At 47.0% G+C, this 16,018-nt stretch overlaps 1 long non-coding RNA gene across 1 annotated transcript in view; it reads right to left on the bottom strand.

Moving 5' to 3' along the window:
- The window catches only part of LOC140682162 (uncharacterized), a 287,470-nt gene extending 271,694 nt beyond the window's left edge, over positions 1-15,776 (bottom strand). The window contains exon 1 of the long non-coding RNA XR_012053426.1: positions 15,683-15,776. This is a non-coding gene — a long non-coding RNA (uncharacterized lncRNA). The remainder of the gene's footprint in view (positions 1-15,682) is intronic.
- Between the last annotated feature and the right edge of the window lie 242 nt (positions 15,777-16,018).

The following is a 16,018-nucleotide window of genomic DNA, read 5'->3' as shown; positions in this document are numbered from 1 at the left end:
CCACCCAGACGATGCACCACGTTTTGCCTTCTCGGTTCCGTCCCTTAACCGAGAAGCCCCAATGGAGCGGTACCATTGGCGAGTATTGCCACAGGGCCTCAAATGCTCGCCCACCATCTGCCAGCGGTACGTAGCTTCATTGCTGACCCCAGTCCGTACAGCCACCGAGGGCGTGATCATCCAACATTATATGGATGACATCTTGATTTGTGCTCCCAATGACGATCTCCTTACACACGCGCTTAACCTGACAACCGATGCGTTGGTTGCTGCAGGGTTTGAGCTGCGAGAAGATAAGATTCAAAAGATGCCACCCTGGAAGTACCTGGGCTTGGAAATTACCAAGCGGACTATTACTCCGCAAAAATTGGCCATCAGAAACAAAATTCGGACCCTAGCAGACGTCCAGTAGCTGTGCGGTTCTTTAAACTGGGTGAGGCCATGGCTAGGCATTACAAACAGAGACCTAGCCCCTCTTTTCGATTTATTGAAAGGGGGGGAAGAGCCGAGTTCTCCCAGGGAACTCACCCCAGAGGCCCAAGCAGCTTTGATTAGGGTCCAGGAGACAATGTCTGCCAGACAGGCCCACCGGTACGATCCGGACCTGCCTTTTAAATTCATCATATTGGGCAGACTGCCACACCTCCATGGTGCGATATTTCAATGGACAGACACCCCAAGGAAGGGCAAGGGCCAGGACCAAAGGGACCCACTCTCCATCATAGAATGGGTCTTCCTAAGTCACCATAGGTCCAAGAGAATGACAAGGCCACAAGAGTTAGTAGCGGAACTGATCCGCAAAGAAAGAGGTCGGATCAGAGAGTTAGCTGGATGTGACTTTGAATGCATTCACATTCCCACCAAATTGGAATCAGGCCAATTCACCAAAGCCATGCTAGAACATCTGTTACAGGAAAATCAATCCCTGCAGTTCTCTCTAGACAGCTACACAGGCAAAATTTCAGTTTTGAGACCAGCCCACAAAATTTTTGAATCAGAAATTCAATTCGCATTGTCCATCAAACAAATTCAGAGCAAAAAGCCACTCAAAGCCTTGACAGTTTTTACAGACGCGTCCGGGAGTTCTCACAAGTCTGTGATAACTTGGAAAGACCCCCAGACGCAGCAGTGGGAGACAGACATTGTGGAGGTGGAAGGCTCCCCTCAAATAGCTGAGTTGGCTGCTGTCGTCAGGGCCTTTGAGTGATTCTCTGAACCTTTTAATTTGGTAACTGATTCGGCATATGTAGCTGGTGTAGTGTCTAGAGTGCAGGATGCTGTCCTGCAGGGTGTGTCCAACGAAGCCCTACACAAGTTGCTCTCGAAACTGATTAAGCTAGTCTCCCACCGAGAGCAACCCTTTTACGTGATGCATATCAGGTCATATACCAACTTGCCAGGGTTTTTGGCAGAGGGCAATTGGCGTGCCGATTCTCTCTCTGCCGCCCCGGCTCAGGTAGCTCCGCTCCCAGATAAGTTCCAACAGGCTAAGATCAGCCACCAATTTTACCACCAGAATGCGCCCGGGCTGGTCCGGCAATTCCACCTCACTCGTGACCAAGCCAGAGCCATTGTGGCCACCTGCCCGTCCTGTAAGTCCCTCCCCCTACCATCGGTGAGCTCAGGGGCAAACCCTAGGGGTCTGAAGTCCTGCGAGGTATGGCAGATGGACGTTACTCACATCCATTCCTTTGGGAGGATGAAGTACGTCCATGTCTCCGTGGACACTTTCTCTGGAGCAGTCTTTGCTTCTGCCCACGCAGGGGAGAAGGCCAAAGACATTGAAAAGCATCTGATACAGGCCTTCGCTATGCTGGGCGTCCCTAAATTGATAAAAACAGATAATGCCCCCGGGTACACATCCAAGGGATTTGTCAGCTTTCTTGCAGCAATGGGGAATAGAGCACAAAACTGGCATCGCATATTCCCCGACAGGTCAAGCCGTGGTGGAACGGACTCATCAGAGTCTCAAACGCATGCTGAAACAGCAAACACCAACTATGAATGTGGAGTCCCCCCAAGTTCGGCTCGCGCGTGCCCTCTTTACACTGAATTTCCTAAATTGTTCTTTTGAAAACCACAACCCACCAGTCACCAGGCACTTTAGCAACCACGAGCTGAGCAAGGTTAGGGAAAAACCACCAGTGATCATCAAAAATCCAGAGACTTGGCAGCTGGAAGGGCCCCATGAGTTAGTTACCTGGGGACGGGGATACGCTTGCGTGTCCACGCCTTTAGGCCTGAGATGGGTCCCGTCCAAATTTGTCCGGCCATATGTCCCCAAACACCAGACTGATAAGAAAAAAGATCCTCAGGTGAAGCATGCAGCCCTCCACAGACGGAGAAAGTCTCCTGCCTTCCTTTTTGATTCAGTACCTTCTCTTTCAGAGCCTTCCCTTTCACCATCCAGTTCCCTAGACTCACCTTTCCCTTTTGATTTAAACCTCCCCTCCCCAGAATGATGACTTATGTTGCTGTTGACATTCACTGTTCTTATTATAAGTTTTAGCAATGTTAAAAGGTTTAAAGATCATCAATTCCACCGTGCACATCGACCACGGAGTCTTCACTGCCCCATCAGAGCTGACATCCGCTCAACGCAGACAGCCAGAGAAGAACCGAGCAGACATTGGGTTCAACGATGGGGAAAAGGACTGTAAAACCTCCCATTTAAGTTATTTTCCATTCTTTTCTTTTGAAAAACAGAAGAAGGAGTTGTGGAATTGTGTTATTATATGTTCTATTATGTATAAGGTCATTCCATGTATCCCCTCGCGATCTATAGCGACCCCCCGGGTTCTCCCATCTCCCCCCCGCGGTTTGCCTTCCCGAGAAAGTGCCAAGTCACTCTGTTTACATCTCTCAGACCATCTGTCAGCCATGCGGCGGGGTCGGGAGACGACCTGGCACCCTTCCATCTGTCCATCTCCCATTGGACCCCTGCACCCCACTGTCCCCAGTCCCCCTGTGGCGTTATCTCATTGGCCGCCCCGGGTTTCCCCTATTCAGTACTTATAGCGCGGGTTGGGGATGCCCGGTGCTTTTTCTCCCGCTCGGCTCCTGACCGTGCTGCCGCGGCTCTCTCTCTCGCCTGGCCCCTGACTGCCGCGGCCGCTGCCGCTTGCACCTGCTCCGCAACTACCACCGCTGCCCCAGGCAATCGCGGCCGCCCCGGACTGCCCTGCGATTGCTGCCGCAGCCTCACCGCCGCCGCCGCCGCTGCTGCTGTCGCTGCGGCTCCCGCGCGTGCCGGCCGCAGCACCGCGGCTCCGCACGCAGCTTCTCTTGGCTCGCGGCCAGCTTCGAAGCGCGCCGCCCCGCCCCCGAACCAGCAAGGCGGCACGGACAAACTCTAACTTAGCACGCAGCAGCCTATTTGGTTTTTGCCTTCCCAACCAAGCCGCAATAAACCGGGATTTCGCCCGCGGGGGCAAAAGTCTCTCCTCTTTTATTCGCCTCGGGACTCGCCTCGCTCCCAAACCCACGCAGCACCGGCCGACACCCGCGAGGGTTCACCGGAAAACACGGAAGTTGCCAGCGTTCTCCCCCCCCCCCACGGAGCTAGCTGGGACAAAAGGGGGGACAAGAGAGCGCTAAGGCACCCTGCTGTGCCAGCACCTCTGTGTGAGCACGTTAGGTTTTAGCTTATGGTGCTCCCAGAGGAAGAAGAAATAACGTTCCTTTTGGTGCCCAGGAAGCCTTCTTTGGAACCGAGGACCCCTTCTGCAATTTTTTTTCCCAGGAGCCACCAGTGTGGTGAGTGCCCTTTGTGGCTGGCACGGACCCAGGCCAGGGACACAAGTAGATGGTAGCTGCTTCCCGAGGGAGGGGACACGCTGTGCGTGGCATGTGCAGTCTACCCCTGTGGGCTTCCTGGGCCCTTTTACTTTTATTTTCCCCATTTTCACTGCAGAAGGAGTGTGGAAGAAATGCTGAGTGGGCAGGATGGGTGCTAAGCTGTCCACTCAGCAATGGAGCAACAGGAGGTGTATGTCCAAGTTGTGGTTACCCTGGGGCAGGGGGGTGAAAAATTTTCAAAGGACTTGTGAAAAGGTTTGTGGGGTGGTTGTTTTTTAACTTTCCTAATATTACCCTGCAAGATGTGCAAATTATTGTATTTTGGAAGCAAGTAGTTGCTAAATTGACTGATTTAACAAAGAGGGGTGACTCCTTCATTAAAGAGGGATTTTTGCAATTATTTTTATTGTTTTGGGATTTGTTAAAAGTGAAAGAAAAAGGAGTTTAAAAACAACTTGCGAGTTTATCCCCCGTTATCTCCAGAAACCCTTCTTCCCCACCTTCTTTTCCCATTCCCTCTTCCCTTTTGCTGGTTGGGCATGGGGGAGCAGCCCGTCAGAAGATGCAGGGTTGCCACAGTCTCCGTGGATCCCCAATGCCCCCTCGGCACCCTAGCCCTGACAGTGCTGGCCACACTCTCAGGGACCTCACCCCGATCCCTCAATCCAATCCCTTTGTCCTTGTTAAGAGCCCTAGTTCTGAGTTCCAAGATGGTTCCTTTCCTCATCCCTCAGAGGCACCACAGAATGGCTACTGCCTCGCGGCAGATGCTTCTTTTCCCCAGAATCCCTTTCTCCCTCTTCCCGCCCAAACCCTTGATCCTTCTCTTGCCCTGGGTCCCTCATCTTCCTTTGCGGTTGGCAGTTTTACCCCCCCCAGAAGCAAGGGACTTCTTATAAAATAGAGAATGCTGGACAGGACAAGCACAGATCAAGCCAATATGGTTAATACTACAATCTCCCTTTATTATTTATAAGATGGCAGTTTAGATACACTTCAATATAGTTTACAAATTGTGAGCACACTCTCATTGGCAAGCAAACATTGTTTGTCTTTGTCTTAAGGTGGTTAAAGTTTCACACTGCAGACCTATACTAATTCACACCCAGAAAGCTCATTACACTGTGTTCACCTTAACATAATTTCTAACTGCGCCACAAACTAATTTCTTACTGCATCAGAAGCTTCAAAGGCCTCGCCGGAGCCTATATCTGAGGCCTAGACTGGGGGTAGCTCAACCTTCACTCTAAATATAAATCATGTCCTCTCTCTCTCAGAAATCCTGCAACACCCCCCCATTGTTCTACCCACTGCTTCCCCCCCGTCACACCATCGGCAATCCCTGAGTCCTCAGCTGACTCCGCCCAGATTCCCACCCTGCAGCCCTTGGTTTCTGCACGCCAGCTTCCTGTTTCCCATGCTTCGGCTTCTGGTTCCCATGGTGACATGGGGACCGGGAGTGCAGTGCCAGGGGGACCGGAGGTGGTGTAAGATAACAGTTCACCTTTCCTAGCCCTGGTCATCTATTGTTATAAATGAAAATTTGTCCAGCCAAATTAATATGAAAAATAAATTATTTATTTTGCAATCAAATTTTATCTAGCCAGCCACAAGGAAAGAACAGAGCCGAGCCCAGAGTCGGCCCTGGGTGTGCAACAAGGAGTCAGCCTCAGCAGAGGTTTTCCTCCATGCCCACACACCTCCATCCTGGCACAAGCAGTTTTTATAGGGAAAATTCAGCCTGAGGCCAAGATTTCAGCAATCAGTCTTTTCTTCTATTCAGAGTCCATATGTTAATAAGATTTTCTTTTTTGGTGATGAGGGAGAACAAATCAGTGTCTGGAGTTTGTTGAATCCAGTGATGAAATTTACGGGAATTCGGGAACGCTGTATTCACATGTATCTGCCTGGGGATTTCCAAGATAGCCATCTCGGGTTGTTCACGCGATGATCAGCGCCTGGGGTCTCCCGCAGCTTCCCAGATATGGCCCATCTCCTGGCGAGCCATATCTTCCTGTAAATTAGTTTCCAACATACACCCGGTCTCGGAGGGGAGAAGGGGGGGAGGCTAGTACAAACGAGGTATAATCTAACAAGTATTTAACATTATATATTCCATACAAGGAATGGCGCAAATTATGTTTATTACCCATAACAATCCCCCACCTTCTATATTAACCCATTAATTTGCGCACTAATTTTTACCTCTACTGAATCCCAAGATTTCTTTATTTTTATTCCCTTTCATTTATTACATCTAGAATTTCCTAGTAAATTTTATAGCTTTGTTCTTTACTCTTTATTCGTCTTTCAAATTTTGCTAGGGCCTCAGCCGCCCTGCTATGAGGAATTTCTTCTCCTAGTGTCATTATTTTTGGTACCTGATTTGTTTTTCCTAGGGCAGCTTCTGTCTTTTTATCTCTTGCATTACCTGTTTCATCTTACTTTCTGGATCCATCCCTTCTGTCCTTGGTAAAACAGAACATCTTATCATACTGTAGACAAACCCTGTTGTCCTGGTCCCCTAAGAGGTCCAGGATGACTGGCTCAGTTTCTAGAGGTACCCTGTTTTCATACTTTAGGTTATTTCCCACCCAGTAGGTTTTTCCCCCCATTACACATATACTAATTTTATTCGGATCATAACATACTGGTTTTGCTTGGAAATAAGCAACAAAGAATGGTTCCTGCTTTCCCCCAACCCATACAGTACGATTACATTTGTTACAAACTGGAATTGAAACTTCCCTTGTGCTCCTTCGATGTAGTTTATGAGCTGACTGTCCGATTTCAAGGTATGTTTTCTATTTCTCTTTGAATTTGTACACCCCCTGTTGAGTGTTAGTGTCAAGACAACGTTTATTAGGCTTACCCCTGCTGCAGTTCCATGAGGTAGGAGGTGATTCCTCTGGGTATCTGCCACCAGGTTCCCCCTTCCCAGGATTGGGGAAGTTACTGAGGCATGAGGCTAGGCTCAGGCTCGCCCAGACTAATCCCACTGCTAGGATCCCTCTGCCGTTCCCAGCGCCCACTGGGGTGCGTCCAGCGGCGGGGTGAGCCACCTTCTTGGCAGCAGGAATCTTTGTCTGTGGTTTCATACTCAGGCCGAGCCGCATACCTTTGTTTAAAATGCCTCACTGGTGTAGTCTGGACTGCAAGGTACGTTGTTCAACCTATGACACTCAACAATAACAATTTTAGCTTTTGTTTGTAATTTCCCCCTTAATTCCTTCTGATATGAGAGGAAAAGAAGAAAAAAACTAAAACCTAGATTATTGAATCTAATTAGAACAATCTTAGCCTTGTGGCTATTTACCAGAAAACGGCCAGTCAGGTCTTCCTCCTGCTCAAAACACTTCCCAAACAACCCACTTTGTTTAATTCAATAATGAACAGTTCAAACTTTATGACAGTATCTCCAAGGGAAATGTAGGAGAGGATAATAGTTACACTCTGGCATAGAACGCTTGATAGATGTGCTCAGTTATTTACTTGTCCGCTTTAGGGTTATCTTCAAATCTCCGAGGGGGAGGTGATTTTCCACTCTGGTGCCTGGTCCTGGAGATCGACTTTTTTTTTTTTTTTACCCTTGATGCGTGTGTCCACCCCTTTTCTGCAGTTCGTATAGCAGTATCTGTAGTTAAAGGAACAAGAAAAGGTCCCTCCCATTGAGGCGTTAATGGGGCTTCCCGCCAGGTTTTCACAAGCACCCTGTCTCCAGGTTGTATTTTATGTATTGAGAAGCTAAGAGGGCTGTTTTGGATAATTACCCCCTGCTTTCGCAATTCTTTGAGATTCTTATTTAATTCTACTAGACATGGTTGTATTTGTTCATCCTCTAATTTCGGATGCCCTACAGGCATACCATGGGTATAAGGCATCTCATATAACATTTGAAAAGTTGAAAGTCCCGTCGGAATGAGGCATAGTTCTTATATTTAATAAGGCTAACGGGAGGCATTTTATCTATGACATTTTTGTTTCTAACATTAATTTTGTTAATTGGGCCTTCAGTGTTTGATTCATTCTCTCAATTTGTTCTGAACTTTGAGTGTGCCACGGGGTGTGGTATTCCTATCGAATGCCTAAAGCATCTGCCAATAGCTTGATGATCTTTGATGTGAAATGTGTGCCCTGGTCCGAATCAATGTAGCTTACTAACCCATAGCGCGGTATAATTTCTTCTAATAAAGTTTTTGATACTGTTTGGGCTGTAGCCCGGGAGCTTGAGAAAACTTCTACCCAGTGGGTTAGCTTGTCCACTATGACTAATAAGAATTTGTGTCTCCCGACCTTGGGTAGATCAGTGAAATCTACCTGGATCCTTTCAAAAGGCCGGTAAGCTGCTGGACGACTCCCCATTAACTTTTGGGAGTTTTGTTATGGGTAATAAACATAATTTGCGCCATTCCTTGTATGGAATATATAATGTTAAATACTTGTTAGATTATACCTCGTTTGTACTAGCCTCCCCCCCCTTCTCCCCTCCGAGACCGGGTGTATGTTGGAAACTAATTTACAAGTAAGAAGATACGGCTCGCCAGGAGATGGGCCATGTCTGGGAAGTTGCGGGAGACCCCAGGCGCTGATCATCACGTGAACGACCCGAGATGGATATCATGGAAATCCCCGGACAGATACATGTGAATACAGCGTTCCCGAATTCCCGTAAATTTCATCACTGGATTCAACAAACTCCAGACACTGATTTGTTCTCCCTCATCACCAAAAAAGAAAATCTTATTAACATACGGACTCTGAATAGAAGAAAAGACTGATTGCTGAAATCTTGGCCTCAGGCTGAATTTTCCCTATAAAAACTGCTTGTGCCAGGATGGAGGTGTGTGGGCATGGAGGAAAACCTCTGCTGAGGCTGACTCCTTGTTGCACACCCAGGGCCGACTCTGGGCTCGGCTCTGTTCTTTCCTTGTGGCTGGCTAGCAGCGCTTGAGGACACTGTCACTGCCTTGTTGACGGCTGGATTTGAGCTGCAAAAGGACAAAGTACAGAAACTGGTGCCTTGGAAGTATCTGGGCCTCGAGATCCCAAACAGGACAAAAGCCAGGGAATCTCAGAAAACGGGAAACTGGACAAGACAAATACAGATCTGAACCAATGTGGTTAATCAAGCGTTCTTCGTTTATTCAAGATAAGATGGTAGTTTATATAAGCTTCTACATATTTTACAAAAACAAACGCACTCTGATTGGCAAGCTAACATTGTTTACCTCTTCCTTAAGGTGGCCTAAACCTTACACTATAAAGCCTATACTAATTCACACCCAGATAGCCCAGTGGTCCCCATCACACCTTAATACTATTTTTATCTGCGCCACAAGCTCTTAATTTCTAACTGCGTCAGAGGCTTGAAGGCCTCACAAGGCCCAAATCTGAGGCCTAGACTGGAGTAGCTCAAATCTCATAACTCATGTCCTCTTTCTCTCAAAAATGCTGCAACACAGGACCATTACACCACAGAGAGTCCTTATCAATGACAATCCGAAGACTTTACGAGACCTCCAACAGCTGTGTGGGTCATTGAACTGGGTCAGGCCCTGGCTGGGGCTCACCACGGGGGATCTATCTCCCCTCTTCAACTTAGATTCTCCAAAGGCCTTGACTCAGGAGGCAAAGCAGGCTCTTGAGAAAGTACAGTCAACGCTGGCAGGCCAGCAGACCCATCGCTGCTGGATGGGCCTTCCCTTCAACTTTATTATCTTTATTATCTTAGGTAACCTGCCGCACCTTCACAGGCTCATTTTTCAATGGGACAGAAACCAGAAGGACCCTCTCGTGATTATAGAGTGAGTTTTCCTCAGTCATCAGCTGTCCAAAAGTATCACACGGCCACAAGAGCTGATGGCCCAGCTGGTTACTAAGGCTAGGGCTCCAATGCGACTGTTGACGGGGTGTGATTGCACATGCATCCATGTCCCCATCAAAGCATCGACAGCGAGACTAACCAAGGGGAGCCTGGATCAGTTGTTCCATGAGAATGAGAGTTTACAGTTCACTCTGGATAGCTATCCAGGTCAAATTTCCATACATCATCCAGGCCACAAATTGTTTAGCACAGGCTTCAATTTGATCCCAAAAGATATCCAAAGTTGACGTCCATTGAACGGCTTGACCCTTTTTACTGACGCGTCTAGAGGGTCCCACAAGTCTGTTATGACTTGGAAAGATCCTCAAAGTCAGCAGTGTGTAGCTGACATTAAGGTCATAGAAGGCTCTCCTTAAGTTGCTAAGTCAGATGCAGTCATCAGGGCCTTCGAGAAATTCCCAGAACCAATTAATATTGTTACCAATTCGGCTTATGTAGCTGGAGTAGTGTCCAGAGCAGAACATGCCATTTTAAAGGAGGTCTCCATCCCAGTTATTTTTGTCTTGCTCTCGAAGCTTGTATACCTAGTTTCCCATTGGGAGCAACTCTTTTTTGTGATGCATGTGAGGTCACACACTGACCTCCCTGGATTCCTCGCTGAGGGGAACAGCTAAGCAGATGCCCTAGCTGCTCCATTACAGCTGGTTGGCCAACCCATCTTGCAGCAGGCCAAACTCAGCCATCAGCAATTCCACCAGAACGTTCCTGGTCTGATCCGTCAATTCCATCTAAGGTGTGCTCAGGCCAAGGCTACTGTGGCCACATGCCCAAACTGTCAGGAGTACTCCTTACCATCATTGGATTCAGGAGTGAACCCAAGAGGACTTCACAGTTGTGAGGTGTGTCAGACGGACATCACTCATTTAACAGAGTTTGGGAGGTTAGAATACGTACATGTCTCAGTTGACACCCTCTCGGGAGCAGTCTTTACCTCAGCCCACACGGGGGAAAAAGCCGCAGATGCACAAAGACATCTGGTGCAGGCTTTTGCGACTTTAGGGGTCCCCAATACCATCAAGACTGACAGCGGCCCAGCCTATACTTCCAAGGCGTTCAGTGAATTTTTACAAGAATAGGGGGTCCAACACTGGACAGGGATACCGCACTCCCCCACTGGCCAGGCAGTGATAGAAAGGACTCATCAGACTCTTAAAAAGGTCCTCAACTGCCAAAGAGGAGACATCTAGATTGCTGTACCACAGCAAAGGTTATATAAAGCACTGTTTACGATCGACTTTCTCAATTGTTCCTTAGAGGACCTGAATCCACCTGTCCTGAAGCATTTTCATCAACACCACCAGCTTCCGTTGGAAGAAAAACCACCGGTTCTGGTCAGAGACCCAGAATCGAGGGAAATACAAGGACCCTTTCAATTGGTAACCTGGGGACGGGGGTATGCGTGTGTGTCCACACCTTCTGGAGTGAGATGGATCCCCCTGAAGTGGGTGAAACAGAGTGAAAATGTAACAGGGTAGAAATCCATTTAGATTTAGGTGAAATGTGCTGCTTTGAATTATTAGAAGCTTACTAGGATAGGTAAAATATGCTGTTTAGTCTGGTAACTTTACAACACTAATAAAACTGCCCTAGCTGAAGAGATAAGAAAGACTCCTCAGATCATGAACCAGGGAAGAGTGACCCAGAAGTCCTTCCTGTATTTCCTGACAAAAACTGAGTAGAAGTGTAACTAGCTGTAGGTGTAACACGAAATCAGCAGAATGACTATGCATAAACCTATTGTAAAATTCCATGCATATGTAAATTAGTTAAAGGTAATAAAAAAGGATCGAGAGTCCTCAGGGGTGCGCATGTCCTTTAAAGGGGAATGATTCCCCACATGCATCCAGTTCCCTACAAATCTTTATTGGAAGTGTGGGGTTTTGATTTTTCCTTTGCGTTTCATGGGTCAAGCCGTATATTCCAGCTAACAGAAAAGACCAACCAACTACTACCCATCCAAACCCTCTAAACAGCTCTACAAATGGCCCAGTTGCCTCAAATCGAAAGCACTGCAAGGAAAGAGGAGCCCTAACTTCTTTTTGAAACCCCTGATGTGTGTCATGTTTAACTTTAAGTTATTTTTTCCTTTGTTCTAGTAATCCACCTGACCAAGCATGAGAGTAAGAACTGGGGGTTGTAGGGTTGGATGCTTTCTGTTATAAAAGATATAGGTTATTTTATAGTTGTAACATTTTTAGTCTCTTTGGTGTTTGGAATTTTAAAGAGAGTTATCTCGAATGCTACTAACGGATCATATTCTTCCAGGGTCGTAGTGGCAGCAACCACTACAGAACAAGAATGATGGGAAGAAAATGCACCTAAAAGCACCAAAGTCTAAGAGACTGAGTTTAAAGACTAAGTTTCAACCCCTCCCTTTCTTCTTTTTCAACATTATAGAACAAAAAAGGAGGAGATGTGGCAGTCTGTTGTTTTGCAGTTTGTTCTTCTGTAGTAAGTTTTAAATATTCCTTGTTATAAGTTTGTAATGTTTCGTTCCATGTACCTCATTTGGCTTCCCTAATGGTTCAGTCCTGAGTTGTTTACCCCAAGATTTTCCTGCCAAGTGTCTGTCAGTCTCCTTGTACTTCCTTTGTTTCCTTCTGGAATGTTCCCTGTCCTTCATCCTTTCCTTGAAGCAAGATTGGGGTGCAGGGCTTGCTCCTTCCCCTTGGTGGCTTCTATTGGATAGCCCTTACCCTGCACTCCTCCCCTAATGCCTTCCTATTGGTAAAGGGTTGTGTCCTTCCCTTATTCCTTCCTCTCCTTAAATGCAGGTTTTTGCCCCCAATTTTCATCATTTGTCCCTGAATCCTCTGGGGAAATAAAACTTCCTTGTAACTCAAACAAGTGACCCCTCTCTATTCCTTTGTCTTGGTTTCTTGTACTGTGCTACATTAACACTGGGTTTTTCTCATCCTCATAAGTGCTAAAACTTAGATATACTCCAAATTCACTGGGAACCAAGCAAATACAGTACTGGCCGCTGCTTCTTTGCCCTTTTCCAGCTGGCCTGAAGGCAGATGGGCATTACCTTATTCTGGAAATGGTAACACACTGGAATGCTGTAGACCAGGTGGTCAACAGGGAGATGGCATTTCATTGCAATGTCTATGACCTGGATTTTGAAAACTCCTGAATTTTGTTATTTGCAGTTTCTCCAAAAGCACTTGCATTTTGAAATGAGCACTTCCTAAGGCATAAACTGTCACTATTGGACATGAAATGAGTTCACAGAAGCTTGGTAAGTTCAAAAGAGAAAAAGACCCAGTTTTATTTAAACATCTGGTATTTATACAATTCCAAAGGTGACTGTGGATTGGAGGATGGAATTACCACCCTTTCAACCACACTGGTCCAAAGATCGATCAATCATTTCTCTCTACCCACAGAGAAATATGTAAACTATTCTATTTATGCATGAAATTGTATGGGAACTCTGACTCTCAAATATGTAAACATTATCAGAAGGCTAAAGAAGTTTATGAGAACTTTAAACTTTCAAAAGAACTACAAAAGAAAACTTAGCACTTTAAAAAATCAGGGTAACAATAAACAGTCCAGGTTCTAGCAACATTTACTCTTTTAAGCTCTGTACTGCTTTATATTCAAGGCAGTTTGAAGACACAGTCAGGAACAGAGAATGGCTTGGGAGTTAAGGCCATGCTTGGGAGAGCACTGTCTAGGACCATCCCACATGTACCAGCACACAACCACAAGAAAACCTGCTAGGCTTTGGTCCACAGAGGTATTAGGGCTTCCCTCTGCTTTCAAAATAGCAATTTTTATTTTTTGCTTGAGATGAATCCATCTCAGATTACAGAATTAACCACAGCAGAGCCAAATGGTCCAAGTACTGTGAGGGAGAGCACAAAGGGCTATATGTGTTGGGGTAAGAAGTAGAAATGTAAAAGGTAAATACATTTACTTGCATATATTTTGTAAGTTGTATTTTTCTCCTTTAGGAGGTGATGGCAAGTTAGATTCACTTTGTGAAGAAGCCAGAAAAGCAGTGTTAAATTCTTAACAATTTACAGGGACACTTCCCTTTTAATCTTGGGTTTCTATCAGGCCGTTTACTTGCATCACAAAGATACCACCAATTGGTTCTTTCCACTTCCAGGTCCCTTAATGAAGGGGATAATCTTGTTGCACTCCCATGTCAACCAAATAAGAATAGAACACCTTTTCCAGAAACAGTTGTATGTTACTACCCTGAATATTGCAAATTTGGGTAGAACTGACTTGTATGGCATTTTAATAATTTGAATTCAATTAAAAGAAGACTGAAACTCTGGATATCTTTCATTTTCTCCACTTTATAAAGCTTCTTATGTCAAAGATACTTTTGAAGTCATTCATAGCTGATAATACTTCTTTTTAAAGTTATACAGGTTTACAGTTCAGCTCTTCTCTTGGCCACAAATATCTCAGAGAAAATTTGTTCTCTATTCTGGGGGCACTGGCATCAGACTGGGAGTGACTGGGATCATACTGAGAGTGGCTACAATCATACTGGGATTAGAGTGGGTGTGATTGGACCCTGACTGGGGGTTACTGGGAGCTACCAGGCACATGCTGGGAGCCAAGTGAGGACATAATTAGAGGAACTGGGAGCAACTGGGATAAAACTGAGCTCAAGTGAACCATGCTGAGGTAACTGGGAGTGCCTGGCAATGACTATGAGAATGTTCAGGGCAACTGGGATATACTGGGAGTGTCTAAGACCATACGGGTAGTGACTGGAACCAGACTGGGAGCGACTCCAAGTGTGCTTGGGGAACCATGCTGGGATCATACTGGGAGTGACTAGGATTATGCTGGGATTGTACTGAATGTAACTGAAAGTGACTGGGAACATACTGGGTGTGACTGGGAACCACAGGGTCCATACTGGGAGTGACCTGGGCATCCCTGGGGGGAACTGGGGCAACTGGCCCCGCTGGGGCTCAGGATTGTTTGCCCCCAGGGCTGCCCCAGGTCCTGCTGGCACGTCTGACCCCACAGAGCTGAAAGACAGGGGACAGGGACAGGGGACAGCCAAGGCACAGGGGACAGGGCACAAGGGACAGGGACAGGGGACAGCTGAGGGACAGGGCACAGCCAGGGAGCATGGCCGGGCCAAGGGACACTGAGGTCCCTGGGCCCCTGTTGCCCTTGGGCTCCCAGCACAGGCCAAGGGGGATAATCCCCTCCAGAAACTGTTGTTTGCTTTAAGCTTTTTCCTGGAACATTCCCAAGAAACCACCTGCAGTGGCTGGTGTTGCCTTGTTCTTTTGAGAGTTTTAAAGTTCTTCTAAAAGTTTTCTATGCCTTCTGATGTTTACATATTTCTACTGAATTTTCTCACACTGTTCATGTAAATAATGATTGTTTTGCATTCTTCTTTGTGGGTGGAGAGAATTGATGGACTGTTGGTTTGACCAGTGTGGTTGGAGAGGTGGCAATTTCACCCTCCAATCCACTGTCGCCTCTGGGATTGTATATATTACGTAGTCAGAAAGTAAAATTTCTCTTTTGGTTCTTTTCTTCCCTCTTTTGCATCTGGTGTCTATGTGTGTTATTTCGTGTCGTAGTGTGACAGGCTGGAGCCCGGTCAGGTGCCTGGGGCCACCAAAGCCGCTCCGGCAGTGCCCTCCTGCCCTGGGCAGGGCACAGAACACCCAAGGAGAGGCTCATGCTCGGCTCAGGGCAGGGACAGAGCACTCCCCTGGTGCTGCCACGGGCACAGCAGAGGCCTGGGTAAAGGATTTGGATCTATGTCCCATGGAATCCCAGCAAGGATTACGTCTCATTTCACTGCTCTCATTGGATTGGTCATCAATTCAAATAATTTCCCTATGGAATTCCTATTGCAATGGGTTGGGGGGAGATCCATCCATGGAATTCTCACCTGACTGAGATCCAGCCATGGAAATTCAATGGCAATATCTGCATTTCCAAGTTTCCCATTACTGAAATCCCACACTCCCATAGGAACTCCCCTCCTCCTCCCACACCCACCTTTGTGCTCCAGAGCCTCCCGACCTTATCTGATGTATTTTGGGAGCTCTTCCACACAGGTGTGTCCAGGTAATGCTTCATCTGCTCCACCATGGTCCCTTTGGATTCCCAGCACCTCTGGGTGATCCAGGTGGCACTGTCAGACACTGCAAAGCTCCAGGGTCTCAGCTGGAAGGAGATGAAATCCCACCATTCGTAGCCATACTGGTGGGATCAATGGACATTCCATTGGACAGGAGGTCACAGTTGGAAACCACCTGCAGCGTGTGGAGACCTGGGAATGAGAAGAAAGCAGACCCATGGAGTCGTGTCCCAGCCCCAGGGAGCCCCTTGGAG

Source organism: Taeniopygia guttata, chromosome W, assembly GCF_048771995.1.
Source record: "Taeniopygia guttata chromosome W, bTaeGut7.mat, whole genome shotgun sequence".
Lineage (NCBI taxonomy): Eukaryota > Metazoa > Chordata > Aves > Passeriformes > Estrildidae > Taeniopygia > Taeniopygia guttata.
Note: the sequence above shows the minus strand (reverse complement) of the source record. Positions and strands in the feature narration are given on the sequence as shown.